Source organism: Cotesia typhae, unplaced genomic scaffold (assembly GCF_013202065.1).
Source record: "Cotesia typhae breed Kobodo isofemale line unplaced genomic scaffold, CoteBio_Ctyphae contig_59, whole genome shotgun sequence".
NCBI lineage: Eukaryota > Metazoa > Arthropoda > Insecta > Hymenoptera > Braconidae > Cotesia > Cotesia typhae.
Window position 1 is genome coordinate 2329605 of NW_027423761.1, and position 14025 is coordinate 2343629.

Consider the following 14025-nt stretch of genomic DNA (forward strand, 5'->3'; position numbering starts at 1 on the left):
GTGTCACAATAGGCTTGAACATTTCCTCCATAGCTTTCTCAGCTGTATCTTTACCCAACTTCAACATCTTGTGCTTCCGTCGGATGGCATCACTGGCTTGAGATATCTGATGCAGAATATCTTTCTGCTTTGATATTTCTTCAGGCTTCATGTTGATACCTACCACTGTTCAATTCACTGTCTTTATCTATTACCACAAACCCATATTTATTCCAACATGCCGAGCATAAATCTCTGAATGAGTTGTACGACATGTCTGTATTGACATGATCATTATAAATATGCTTCAGATTCATTTCATCTTGACGGAATAGCACGAGAAAGTTTGCATTATCTCTAATCAGATGCTTCGGTATTCGTGTATAAGTTTGACAGAGATAAAAGCTGTCTACATCCTTGTGTCGACCCATGCAGAAAAAAGCCTTGATGTGATCTTGTTTTTCACAAGCAACATCATCAAATATCATTAGGGAGTTTGGTTTAGCATCTTCAGGCTTGATTACAGCTTCATGTTCACTGAATGTGAAGAATCCAATACCATCAATCTGTTTAAGCAGCGTCTCAAGGAACTGATACTTTGATTGGTTAAGAGACTTTGAGTGAAGATATATATTCTCAAACCTCAAACCGTTTGGATGTACAATAAGGGATAGTAGAGCGTTGGTCTTTCCACAGTTTGATGGTCCGCAAAACACTGCACGGATACTGTTGGGAAGTAAAGCACCGTGTCGTTTGAGTTTCGCACCGGTTCCTTGAACAATTTGATCAAAATTGATAACTGGCAACTGAGCTCTTGGTTTGCTATCCATGACTGCTGATTGTATTCTGAGCTCAAGAGGTATATATACCGGCTTATATAGATAAGCGAGTCAGTCTTTTGATGTGACATGTCTGAGAGCAGACGTGGTGAAGGTTTATTCAACAACATAATCAATAAGCTTCCACTTGAACTTCACATACCAGGATATCAGTATTGTGGTCCGGGAACAAAGTTAGCCAAAAGGTTAGCTCGAGGTGATCCAGGCATAAATCCTCTGGACGCTGCGTGTAAGGAACATGATATAGCTTACTCGAAAAATCGTGAAAATTTAGAAGCCCGTCACGAGGCTGATAAAATCCTTGCTGAGAAATCGTGGCAACGATTTCAAGCAAGAGACGCTGCTATTGGTGAAAAAGCTGCTGCTTGGAGTGTGAATAAAATCATGAAGTTGAAAAGACGTTTCGGTATGGGTCTTAAAAAAGAAAAACCTATTACAAAGCGTAAGACAATTAAAAGAAAAACAATGAAGCGTAAGACAGTCAAAAGAAAGACAACCAAGAAGAAGGATGTTCGTCTGAGACAGATTGTTGATGAAGCTAAAAGTCCATGCAGCCTGGTGGAGATCCAGTTAAAACAGCTCTTGGAGGTGCCCGCAAAGCTGTCAAGAAAGTTGGTGGGAAGAAAAACGTTCGATTGCCTCGTATTTTACCAGTTCCATCAAAGATTGGTGGAGTACTTCCATTCTTGATTCCCCTGTTTGCAGGGTTATCAGCGGTTGGTGCTCTAACAGGTGGAGCTGCAGGTGTTGCAAAAGCTGTGAACGATGCCAGCGCAGCCAAAAATCAATTAGCTGAAAAGAAACGTCACAACTTGAAGATGGAGGAAATAGCTGTAGGTAGAGGATTATACCTCAAACCTTACCGCAGTGGTATAGGACTTTATCTGAAACAATACCCAGAAGGAGCTGGCTGCAAGAAGTCAAAAAACCAGTAGAGCTACCACATCGAGCACTGACTAACATCGACTTATTAAAATATGTCAAGCTGCTTAAAATTCCAAATTTTCGAGGAGTTTTTATGAGAAATGATTTACCAAAATCTGGACCAAAGACAAACGAATCAGCAATAATAAATTTAGATGATAAACTTGGACTTGGAACTCACTGGGTTGCATACAAGAAGAATCATAATCAAGTAATTTACTTTGACAGTTTTGGTAATCTACAACCCCCACAAGACTTGATGAAATATCTCGATGTAGGTAGCGTAAAGTACAATCATAAAAGATATCAAGACTTTGATACAATCATATGTGGACATTTGTGCTTAAAATTCCTGGCAGGACAACTATAAATTGAAGTGAGTCGGGACAACAAGCGTCAGTCATGGCAGAGTCATTCACCTTGACACTATCCGGAAACTGGAGGCAAATTATTTTCCGCCGATTGAGCTATCACCAACAAAAAATTATGTACTTGGACTCGTTAAGCTCCTGACATTTAATTCAATACCAAATATTGATGTTGGTGCTAATAAATTTTATGTGTCATCAAAAAGATCCAAAAGAAGTACAATCAAGAGATTTCAAGAAATAACTATACCAACAGGGAGTTATGAAATTAAAGATATTGAAACTTATATAAACAAGACATTACCTGAACTAAGTTTCACTTTAAAAGCAAACAACAATGAGTTGAGAAGTGAAATAAGATGTGATCAATATATAAATTTTGAGCCTGAAGATTCCATTGGATCATTACTTGGATTTACCAACCGCGTGCTTGAACCTAACACAGCACATAAATCTGATTTACCAGTCAAAATATTGAAAATCAATGCTCTGAGAGTCGAGTGCAATATAACTACTGGATCGTACATCAATGGTGAGAAGAATCACACAATCCATGAATTTTTCCCGAGGGTTCCAGCAGGATATAAGATAGTGGAAGTGCCAACAAACATCATTTACCTACCAGTCGCCGTACGAGCAATACACAACTTGAGGCTCCGCATTGTTGATCAGGACGGGAGAATAGCAAATTTCCGTGGCGAGACTATAACGATAAGACTGCATATAAAAAGTCTGTAATGGGTATCGTATATGAGACAAAGACTGGTAACGGGTATAAAAGGATTGCAGGATGTCCAAAGATTATCAGTCATCATCGAGCTCTGAAAGTGTTGACACGTCAAAACGCAGAGTTCCTAAAAAGTCTAGGACTAAAATTACGTGGAAAATTCACAAGATAAAAATAAATTTTTGTTGTCTAGCTTGTGTGATACCATGGCGGAAATCTTAGATATAAAAAAATCAATTATTTTCGATGAGTCTATTGCACACTATGAAGCTCATTCACACTTACCATATGCATCATCAACATTCAACAACAGTGATGAAATCCGGATTGCTGTTCAACATCAAGATCTGTGCTTGCTCCCAAGTAAGAGCACATTACATTTTTATGGAAGAATGAGGAAAGCTGATGGTACTGCTGTAAGTGCTACTACGAAGATGGTCAACATGGCTGTTTGTCATATGTTTGAAGAGATACGTTATGAACTCAATGGTGTAGAAATCGATAGATGTAAGAATGTTGGTATCACCAGTGTTATGAAAGGATACGCTTCTCTGAGTCCGGGACAACAAAATATTCTGGAAAATGCTGGTTGGATTGTTAATGAAGATGACAACAAGCTGACTGATAATAGCGGTTACTTTGATGTCTCAGTACCGCTGAGTTTCATTCTTGGATTTGCTGAAGATTATCAACGAATTATCGTGAATGCCAAGCATGAATTGATACTGATCAGATCAAATACTGATCAAAATGCTTATGTTGTTACCGTTGAGAATGAAAATGCTTCAATTACGATTCAAAAATTGAGTGGATTGTACCATACATAACAATGTCTGACAAGCAAAAAATTATGGTGCTGAATTACATAACCTCCGATCCAGCTATCCCAATCACTTTCCGGACTTGGGAATTGTATGAGTATCCACTGCTACCAGCTACCAACAAGCATATTTGGGTAATCAAAACGACAAATCAGCTTGAGAAACCTCGTTTTGTTATCCTTGGATTCCAAACAGCAAGAAAGAATCAATCGAATCAAAACGCAAGCGAGTTTGATCACTGTAGCATAAGAGACATTAAGCTGTACTTGAACTCTCAGAGTTATCCATATGGAAATTTGAACCTCAACATTGTGCATAATCAGTATGCCTTGATGTATGATATGTACACAAATTTTCAAAGTGCTTACTATGGGAAAGAAGCTGAACCGCTATTGGCTAAGAAAAATTTCTAAGTACAGCACCTCTGTATATAATTAACTGTTCCAAGCAGAACGAGTCAATCAAGTCTGGACCTGTGGATATACGCCTGGAATTTGAATCATCAGCACAGTTTCCAAATCAAACTGCTGCTTACTGCTTGATAATTCACGACCGAATAATTGAGTACAATCCCATCAGCAGCACTGTGAGAAAACTTACTTAATGGTGCAGTTTGACCCCAAGCCCACCATACATTACATGTATGTATGGGACTTTGCATCCAGACAAGCGAGGAAAGGACCATGGGAACAAGCAGCAAGAGACGGAGAACGATTTCGCCGACGAATACAACAAATCAATAACATTATTGATCCTATACTAATCAATAAACTTAATGTAATTAAAAATAGTAAATAAATAACAATGTTTTTGTAATTTAATGTTTTTTAATTACAAACCTTATTAGAATAAGTATAAAAAATTATTTAGTATAAAAGTTAAGTATCAAACAATTATTTAGAATAAAAGTTAAGTGCACATATCAAAACACAATTCTCTCACAATTTCTGTAATTGTTTTCCCAGAGTGATTAATAAGCTTGAATTTATTATAATTGGCCCCAATGTAGTGTCGATTTAAAGTATTGCATAAGATTAAAAATTTCATTTTAAATATCATATCAGGATTGTTGAGATATTTCTGGTTGGTGGTAGCAGGGAAGAACGTTGAAAAGTGGTTTTCCAGATCGATTTCAACGTTGAGTCCATGATCTGTCATAACCGTTCTAATCCCAGTTAGCTTGTAAGTTTTTCCCACCTCAAGTTCACACATCCTCTTGAACATCAACGGGCTTGGAGTTTTATCTTCAACTTTGACACGCTTGAAAGTTGTTGATCTCTCAATTTCATGCATTGTATCAGTAACAGGATGTTTACGGTACGGTGCCATGATTGAGATTTCTTCAGCAGATTTCAAGTAGCAGATTCCAGCACGAGGTATCAGATTTCAACAGCTGGTAGCAGGCTTCAGAAAACAGTTTCAGAACAGCAGATTTCAAAAGCTTGATATTTTCTAACACACAACACTATGGTACTTCACTCGTACTTCACTTCGATGAAGTATGCTCGCGTCGCGCTGCTTTTATAGCAAGGTAATGACGTCATCTACTGCGCAGTTGGAAAAATTCTAGAATAGTATGACTCATAATCTAAAAATAGAAACTGCGCAGTTATGATAGATGACGCACAAGAAGTTTAACATAACCTGAAATCATAAGTTAAATGGCGGGAAAGCATAAACATAACCTAAAAATCATAAACATAACCTAAAAATTGAGATGATATCATCAACTACGCAGTTGAAAATTATACAACCTTGAACAGGCTCAGAACTGTTGGATAGTGTCATATACTACGTGGTTCAAAAATCTACTGTGTACTTTGAATAACCAATCAAATTATCAATTAACCAAGAAGAAATAATTGACCAATAAGATTATCGAGTGGTGGGGGGTAAAATCCAGAGATCGGGTTATAAAAAGGTTGAATTGATTGTAAGAGTCATCATTCAGTCACTCTTCGTTGTCAAGAGCAGAGAAATGGAGATCATTCTGGACGTTCAAGGATTCAGAGGAGCTGATAATCGCTTCATTGTTAAGGAGTTGGCCTCAATAACAATTCAACATGATATTGTTAATATTGAAGAGTTGTCATACACACTATTTCAACCGCCATATCACTGGAAGGTGTTACCAGTCAACTATCAACGTCTGAATACCTGGCTGATCCGAAATTATCATGGAATCGGTTGGAACGCTGGAACAACTTCATATTACAAGCTCAAAGAAGTTCTTAATTATTTAACTTGTAATAAAAAAATTATTTATGTCAAAGGTATCGAGAAAAAGTTATGGGTTCAAAATTTAATTGATTGTAATAATAAAATTGTAATCGATCTCGATAATTTCAAATGTCCCTCTCTAAAAAGTATGAAAATTTGTAACAATCATTTTTGTAATTATCATGATCGTTTATCTGATTTATGTGCCTTGGAAAATGTAAAAATTTAAAAGATTGGTTTGTAAGCACTCAATAAATCTAAAATAAATGAATTATAATTGTTATTATTATTTCATCCTAACACATTTAATTCAGAATAGAATTAATTATTGTTAGTTATTAAATTCAAATAATTTTCCAACACTACTACTGATATTAATACTTATCAACAGATGGCGTAATGGTTTTGATTTTTTAATTATGATAATCAATAATCAGTTTTTGTTTTCTAAAATTTTATAATTAATATTTGTTTAAATTAAAAAGTCATGCATTATTTTATATAACCATTTAAAAATAAAAACTGAGTATTGATTTTCAAAATATATAGAAGATTTTTGGATTTGACGATACAGAGCACATCAACCCCATATTAGTTTATCAAATAATACATAACTTTTAATTTAAATAAATATTAATAATATTAATAACAAAATATTATAAACTAATAATAATTATTTATCTTTTATTTAAATTAAAAGTCATGTATTATTCTATATATGTATATATAACTAGAAAATTTTTTTAATATTTATGATTTGACAGCTTTCACGCTCTAAGAATAAACTGATAGTAGATGGCTCTAGTACAAGAAGCGCGAAATTCAAACTATCATTATGATAAGTAACTTAAAAAATTATGATTAAGTATAACTTATTGAATTTGAATTATAAATATTAATCTTAAATTAAAAATGTGAGGAATTATAAATAAAAATAATGAATTATTTATATTGAAATCCAATATTTTATTGATTAAATAATTCCACTGGTCATTTTTACATCAAGACTAGAATTAATAAATTCAAATTTATTATATTTTCCACCATGGAAACGTAGAAACAGGTAGTTTGAATCTATTAATTCATTCAAACTCTTCAGGAAGTTATCATCTTTTAAATGTTGAATAGTTCTAGATGGTAGATAAATGTTAAATTCATCGTTTAGATTGGCAACAATCCTAGTCCCATACTGAGTTGTAATAGCTTTGATACCATTAATCTTATATTCTCGATTAAACTCCAAATGAATCATTTTTTTAACAGGAAGAATCCGAGTAAGACAATTAACCTCATTTATCTTGGTAAAATCCATGATTGATAGCTGTAAAAATTTTTTAATTAATTAAATGATTCTTCATTCAATTCATATTTTAATTAGACAGTAAATGAATACTTACAATTAGTAATACTGATAGGCAGAAGATGTATATCACCAATACTTCACTACTGTCTGTCGACAACTGGTACTTCACTGGAGACGTGTACTTCGTTTTTATGAAGTACGCTCTCAGCGAGCTGCTTATATAGGCAGAAAATACTGCGTAGTTACCCCCACTCCTCTACCTCGAAACCGGTTTGATGACGTCATCTACTGCGCAGTAAGAAAATTCTAGAACAGAATGAGTCATCTACTGTGCAGTTAGAAAATTCTAGAACAGAATGAGTCATCTGGTTCGTGGAAATTTCCCCCACCCCTTTCACAAAACAAGTCTAAACCTGTCTGATGACGTCATCTACTACACAGTTAGAAATAGAACAAAGAAAACTACGCAGTTACGCGACCTTGAACAGGTTCAAACCTATCTGATGACGTCATCTACTACGCAGGAGAACAAAGAAAACTGCGTATGACCTTGAACAGGCTTAAACCTAAGGTTGACAAAAACCTCACCAGATGGTGTATCTTCTCGCATGTACTCGTCATACATGCAGTTTGAATATATAAACCTTTTCAGATTATGAACAATAAAATGCACCTGTGATCTAAGCAACTATAGTTGATGGTTAGATCACAAGTGCATTTTTTAACAAAATGGTGAATTCACAATTCAAAATGGTGGATAGCGGTCACCAGATGGCGGATTTCAGATAGCAAATTCAAAATGGCGGATTCAGAATGGCGGATTCAGAATGGCGGATTCAGAATGGCGGATTTCAGATAGCAGCCACCAGATGGCGGAAATCTGATTCAAAATGACGGATAGCAGCCACCAGATGACGGATTCAAAATGGCGGATTCAAATGACGGATTCACAATTCAAAATGGCGGATAAATTTTAAAAATGGCGGACAGTAAGATGGCGGCGGAATTCACCACCAGCGCCACCTGCAAAACCTCGACCATATCCTCAAACTGTCGGTAAAACAGGTCACCCATATCGACAAATGGTACTTAGCATGGACGCGAACCCTCTGTTGGTAAACAGATTCCTGTAATGTCGGTATCACCCCCCCAGCTTCACTACTGACATTACACGTATATATATATATATATATATATATATATATATATATATATATATATATATATATATATATATATATATATATATATATATATATATATATATATATATATATATATATATATATATAGTATAGTATATATATATATATATAGTATTTGACCTTCCATCATTTTTTTGAGTGAAAAAATATTATTATAACATTTATTCTTAAATTCGTTGTACTACATATTTTCTGGTAAAGAATATTCATACTTTAGATAACTTTAAATTATAAAGTTATGACTACCGACTTACAATTTGATATCACTATTAAGGAAAGCTTGGTTGTAAGTAATAAGAATAAACTAGAAAAATGACTTCCAGCTAAAAAGTGGAAAAAATATCTACAAAAAAATGAATTTTATTGATCATAACTCGACTCAGTAAAAATGAATTTATTAAAACCAAAAAAATTTTTGAAAAGGCCGTTGTTTTGAGCAAGAAAAAGTTTTTTTTTGGATAATAATATTTTCTTAGCTCAATAAAAATCTGCCAGTGAAGTTTCAAATTTTCTTCGCCAATCTCGAAAATATTATTTAAACAATTTGGGAACTTATGCTGATGCGATATTTTAAAACTATGCTCAAAGAAAAAATTTCTTTAATCGAAGTGAAAATTTATTTAAAACGATCGTTTGTTTAGTCTAGAATATAGCATTATATGCATGCCTTATAAAATAAACATTATCTAGAAAATATGAATAAATAAAGAATATATAACTCACCATATCTGGTGATAAATTCAAATTACATGAATGACTTCCGTTCCAGGGCTTATTGGTAACATTGCTTCTCTCTATCCCATGGTAACTACATTTGGAGTGTAACTTGCGAACTGCATTATCCACAAATTTTGAAAATTTTTAACTTCCGCTTTTTACACTGGGATCCCTTTGGGACCTCATAATATGTACGATACTGTTGTTTATGTTGAAACTTGGAAATGGTTTTCATAAAACTATTTAATTAATATTATTGTTTAAAATTTAACTAAAATGTGATTAAAATCTCCTAAAAATTCTACACGGAGCTGATCATTTCTTTTTTAGTGAATGGTAATAGTTTTTTTAAATAATTATTTTACACATGACATTTTTTTCCCATGTTTAACCTACAGTTTACTTTTTTTCATTTTATGTAAGTATATTTTAAATTTTACTATCTTCAATTATTATCAAATTGTAGCATTTTAATTTTTCTAACGACCAAATTCATTCCCCTATTTTTTTCTTAATTATAAAATTAATTATTAATTTAATTCAATTTTAAAAATTTTAGTGCTACATTCTGACACCAGACGGCGCTTCGGTAGAAAAATTTTTAAATGGCAATTTAGGGAGAATGCCCTTAAAGCATGGAGATTTTAAAATAGTTGTCAAACTACCTTTTAGAGCTCGAAGAACTCAAAGGCGTCATAATTGTTGAAATTTGGAGCGCTTTGCATTTGAAATTGGCAGGAAGTTGCAGGGATGGCCTGTAAGGTCAACTGTTTTACTCATTTTTTCTAATTTGTTTTGGAGAATCATATTTTAGTTTCTTGAAAAGCATAAAAAACGAGAATAATTACAAAATAAGTGTTATGTTTTTGTACTTCTAAATTAATGATCAAACGTTTTTTTTTTCTAAAGTTCAGTTAAAATAATCTAAGGGATAACAAAAAAATTTTTGAGTGTTACACTAGTTTTGAAATAGAATATTACTTGAATAGAAAGAAAAATCTAGAAAACAATTGACTTGCCGGCCATCTCTGAAACTTTCTGCTATTTTCAAGCTTCAAACGTTCAAAAAATTGTCTTTTACTAAATTTTGAGCTCCTTAGGAGAACACTTCAGTGAAAGTATTGAATTACAATATCTCTTGAATGAATCAGCTAATTTCGATCCGATTTGCTGTAATTAACGTGATTTTCAGAGTTAAGAGCTGACAAGATTTTGGAAGTGACCAGTACAGCAGTTTAAAAGTTATTCAAAAAAAACGTTTTTTTGAAAATTTAATTTTTTTTAGAATCTCAAAATCTACCCGGCCAAATTTATTTAAATTTACTCAAAATCTAATAAAACTCTTTAAGTGCGGTGAACTGTGTTTTAATTGGTCAAACTGTTAAAAAGTTATGAGAAGTTTACATACCCACATACAGAGAAACATAGTGATATTATGGTAAAAAAAGTCATAATAGCATCACGAAAAAAAAGACTATAAAATTTACAGATAAATTCTGTACAATCTACAAGAGTGTTATGTAATCGTTGCAGAGTTACTTTTTGAATTAAAATTAAATTTGATTGTCAATAAAAAATAACAATAATGACCCGTTAATAGTAGATTTCAAATTTTTAAGGGGTTATATCCACTTGTAAGTTCGAAAAAATGTGTTTTTTTGTTAATTTTTTCTGGAGAGGCTTCTTATTGAATATATACATAAAATATATAAACATTTAGCGAGTTTAACGTATTCTAATAATTCATATTTTATTAATAAAAATATTGGGTTCCGTTGTTCCTGTAAAAGATCTCCTGAAGGTCGTCCACAAAAAGCTGTCTGGCGGTGAGGAAGATATCTCTGATCCAAATTATTTGAAATAAAAAAACCAAAAGGATTACTTTAAGGATAGATAAATACAGGTAATGATCGAAGAAATAGTCAAAATTTTAATTTTAGACAAAATGGCGGCTTCCCAACAGAAAAATCTTTTTTTGCACGAAAATTTACACTTTAAAGTGACTTAAAAAATCGAAATTTTTATCAGAAACTTTATTCCTTCGATCATTACCTGACAAAAGTATCTAAGAAGATCCTATGAAAATTTTAAGTCAATCGGTCAAGCTGTTTCGAAGAAATATTCCTCACCGACTTTGAAAACATCGTTTCGAGAAAAACGCATTTAAAGTTTTGGCTATTATTTAAAGTTACGGTTCCGCCTACTTTCAAACGCTCGGAGACGTCTTTACAAATACGCTCATTACTCCGAAACTATTTACCGGATTACTTTGAAATTTACAGACAATATTTTCGAATATATATACATTCAAAGTATGCAAAAAAAAAATTTCGTTTTTTTCAAAATTACAAGTGGATATAACCCCTTAAGCTGTGAATGAATTTTTTTTTAATGATTATAAAAAAAAATTAGTGTATAAGTACATTTTAAAAAATCAGAAAACTTGAAATTTTTTTAATAGTCCAAAAAGGTGATATAAATTAATTTGCAATTATGCTGACCCAGGTAGCGCTTTTCAATCATTTCGATAAATCTTTAGTAACAATTACAGATAAAATTCTGTCATAGTTACAGAAATATTTCTGTCATTATTACAGACTCAATATGTTAAATATACAGATTTAAAATCACAGATTTCATCACGGAATAATAGCATATTGAAATCTGTAAATCTTATACATAATTCGACTGCAGTCATGACAAATAGAATTCTGTAAATTTTACGAACTTTTCTATAAATTACACGGAGTAGTTTTTTCCGTGTTCTTTAGATCTCAGATAGAGATTTGATGAGAATTCAATTTTCCAAAATTGAAAAAAAAATTAATAACTTCATAATTTTATAAAATAATTCATTTTTATCCAAGCAAATTAAAATTTTTTTACAGTATATTCTATGCATAATATGTCTCTTCGTACATAGAAAAATTCACATAATTATTTTTAAGGATGTCAAAAGATCAGACTACAATCTTACAAAAAAATTTTTTTGTTACTTTTATTCTTTTCAAAACATTATAAGAATTGCAACAAAAAAATTATAATTCGACAAAATAAAAAATCTCAAACTTGTTAAAATATTTATAAAACTTGACTACAATTTTTTCGAAAAATTTTTAGGATTATTAATTAAAACTATGGCTTTTTTATTGAAATAAAAAGGACATTTTCCAATTCTCGGTTATATCAAATGATACGTTCCTTTTGTAGAGCAGTATTTAAAGTGAATCGCTTGAAAAAGCTCTTTGTTATTGGAAGCTGCAATAAAGATTGGAATTCTCGTCTACCTTGACTATCGTCATCTCGTGGAGAGTAGTGAGGAAGTAACGATCGCGAGGCAAACTCCATGGTCTACATTCACGAGAGAAAATTCTTTTCCGCTCAAATCATTCAATATACTAATATGAAATACTTATATTAATAACTTTATCTGGTTAAATCCACAACACAATTAAATTATGTTCACAATATTCATGTACAATCGTTTATTTTTAATGACTTAATTGTAACTGCATTTAGTTGAATTAATTTATTTAAAATGATTAAAATGTCACGACAAATTTTCCTAGTATCAATTGATATTTTTTGATATATTTTTTATAGGAAATATAAAGCAATCTTTAATGGGGATATTATTTTTTATTAAGATAAATTTAATTATTTATTCAAATTTATATACTTACCAACATTATTTATCATTATTTGTATGAAATCTGTTATCAATTTACTGATTAATTAATCGAATTACATCAGAATCGAAATCAATTTTTATAAATTTACGAAACACTTTGTAAGAAGTCCGAAAATTCATTTTATTTTTATATAAAAAAATTATTAGTTTTAATCACTAATTAAACTCAATAAACATTGAAATAAAAACAAATTTTTTTTAATTTTTTAATCGATGGTAATTTAAAAAGTTTCATAACCTCACAGGAAAAAAAATTATCAACAACAATAAAATCACCCGTATGACGTATTAAATTCATCAGATTATAAATTTTACTTATAATGAAATATTGATTATTTTCACTTTAGCCTAGTAAAGGTTGTTGGAATATTTTTAAGTATTTTAATTTTAAAAATACATAGCTTTCAGCACTATCACAGAAAAAAAAAGTTTTATACTTGATTGAATAAATTCAAATTATAAATACCGAAAATTCATGTACTGTTAAATATCTTTCGTTACGTTTACTTCAATCATGTGAGAGTCATGTGTATAAATTACAAATCACAATGTAATTCACACAGATGTCAAGGCCGGAATGAACTGCGGTTGATCATGTCTACAACAACCTCCTCCCTTACCACTAGTGCTACCCTCTTTCAGGCTCTCATCTATCCCCTATCGTCAGTATCAAGTTTTTTATACAAATCCATACTAATATTTTAATTTAGTTTTTAGAAAAAGTTAAGCGTTTTTTTATTCTTAACAAAATTTATGGTTTTTCAAAAAACTTTGTGATACTTTTTTAAAGCTCCATTTTTTTATGTCATTAATAAATTTTAATATGAGACTGAAACCAGCAGACAATTTTTCAGAAAATTAATTTTAACAGAAAAAAAATACTTGGAGAAATTTGCACCAATTAAAATTTTTTTAATTTTTAGCCGCCGAATATTTTTTTAAATAAAAATAGTTTAATTGTTATAAAAACCTAAAAAATTATTAAATGTCTGTCAAATCCAATATCATAATTTTAACTTGAATTTTGCTAAAAAAAAATGCCTCACAACAATATCGTTAAAAGATTGAGAAAATTTTATGGATATAAATTAATGCAACACAGAAAAAATTAAACTCGAAAAATTACATTATTAATAGTAATAAGTGTCTCGTCGTATTCAAAACTAGAAAAATTACAGTTCGAAATAACATTTTTCTAAATTCAAACTTTCAATGTTAATTTTCAGAGCTT

General features: G+C 31.5%; 1 protein-coding gene across 1 annotated transcript in view; it reads right to left on the minus strand.

The window, feature by feature from the left end:
- LOC141532294 (octopamine receptor beta-1R) overlaps positions 1–13342 on the minus strand; it is a 59227-nt gene extending 45885 nt beyond the window's left edge. The window contains exon 1 of the mRNA XM_074250573.1: positions 12787–13342. The gene's annotated coding sequence lies outside the window, so the exon portion shown is untranslated. The remainder of the gene's footprint in view (positions 1–12786) is intronic.
- Between the last annotated feature and the right edge of the window lie 683 nt (positions 13343–14025).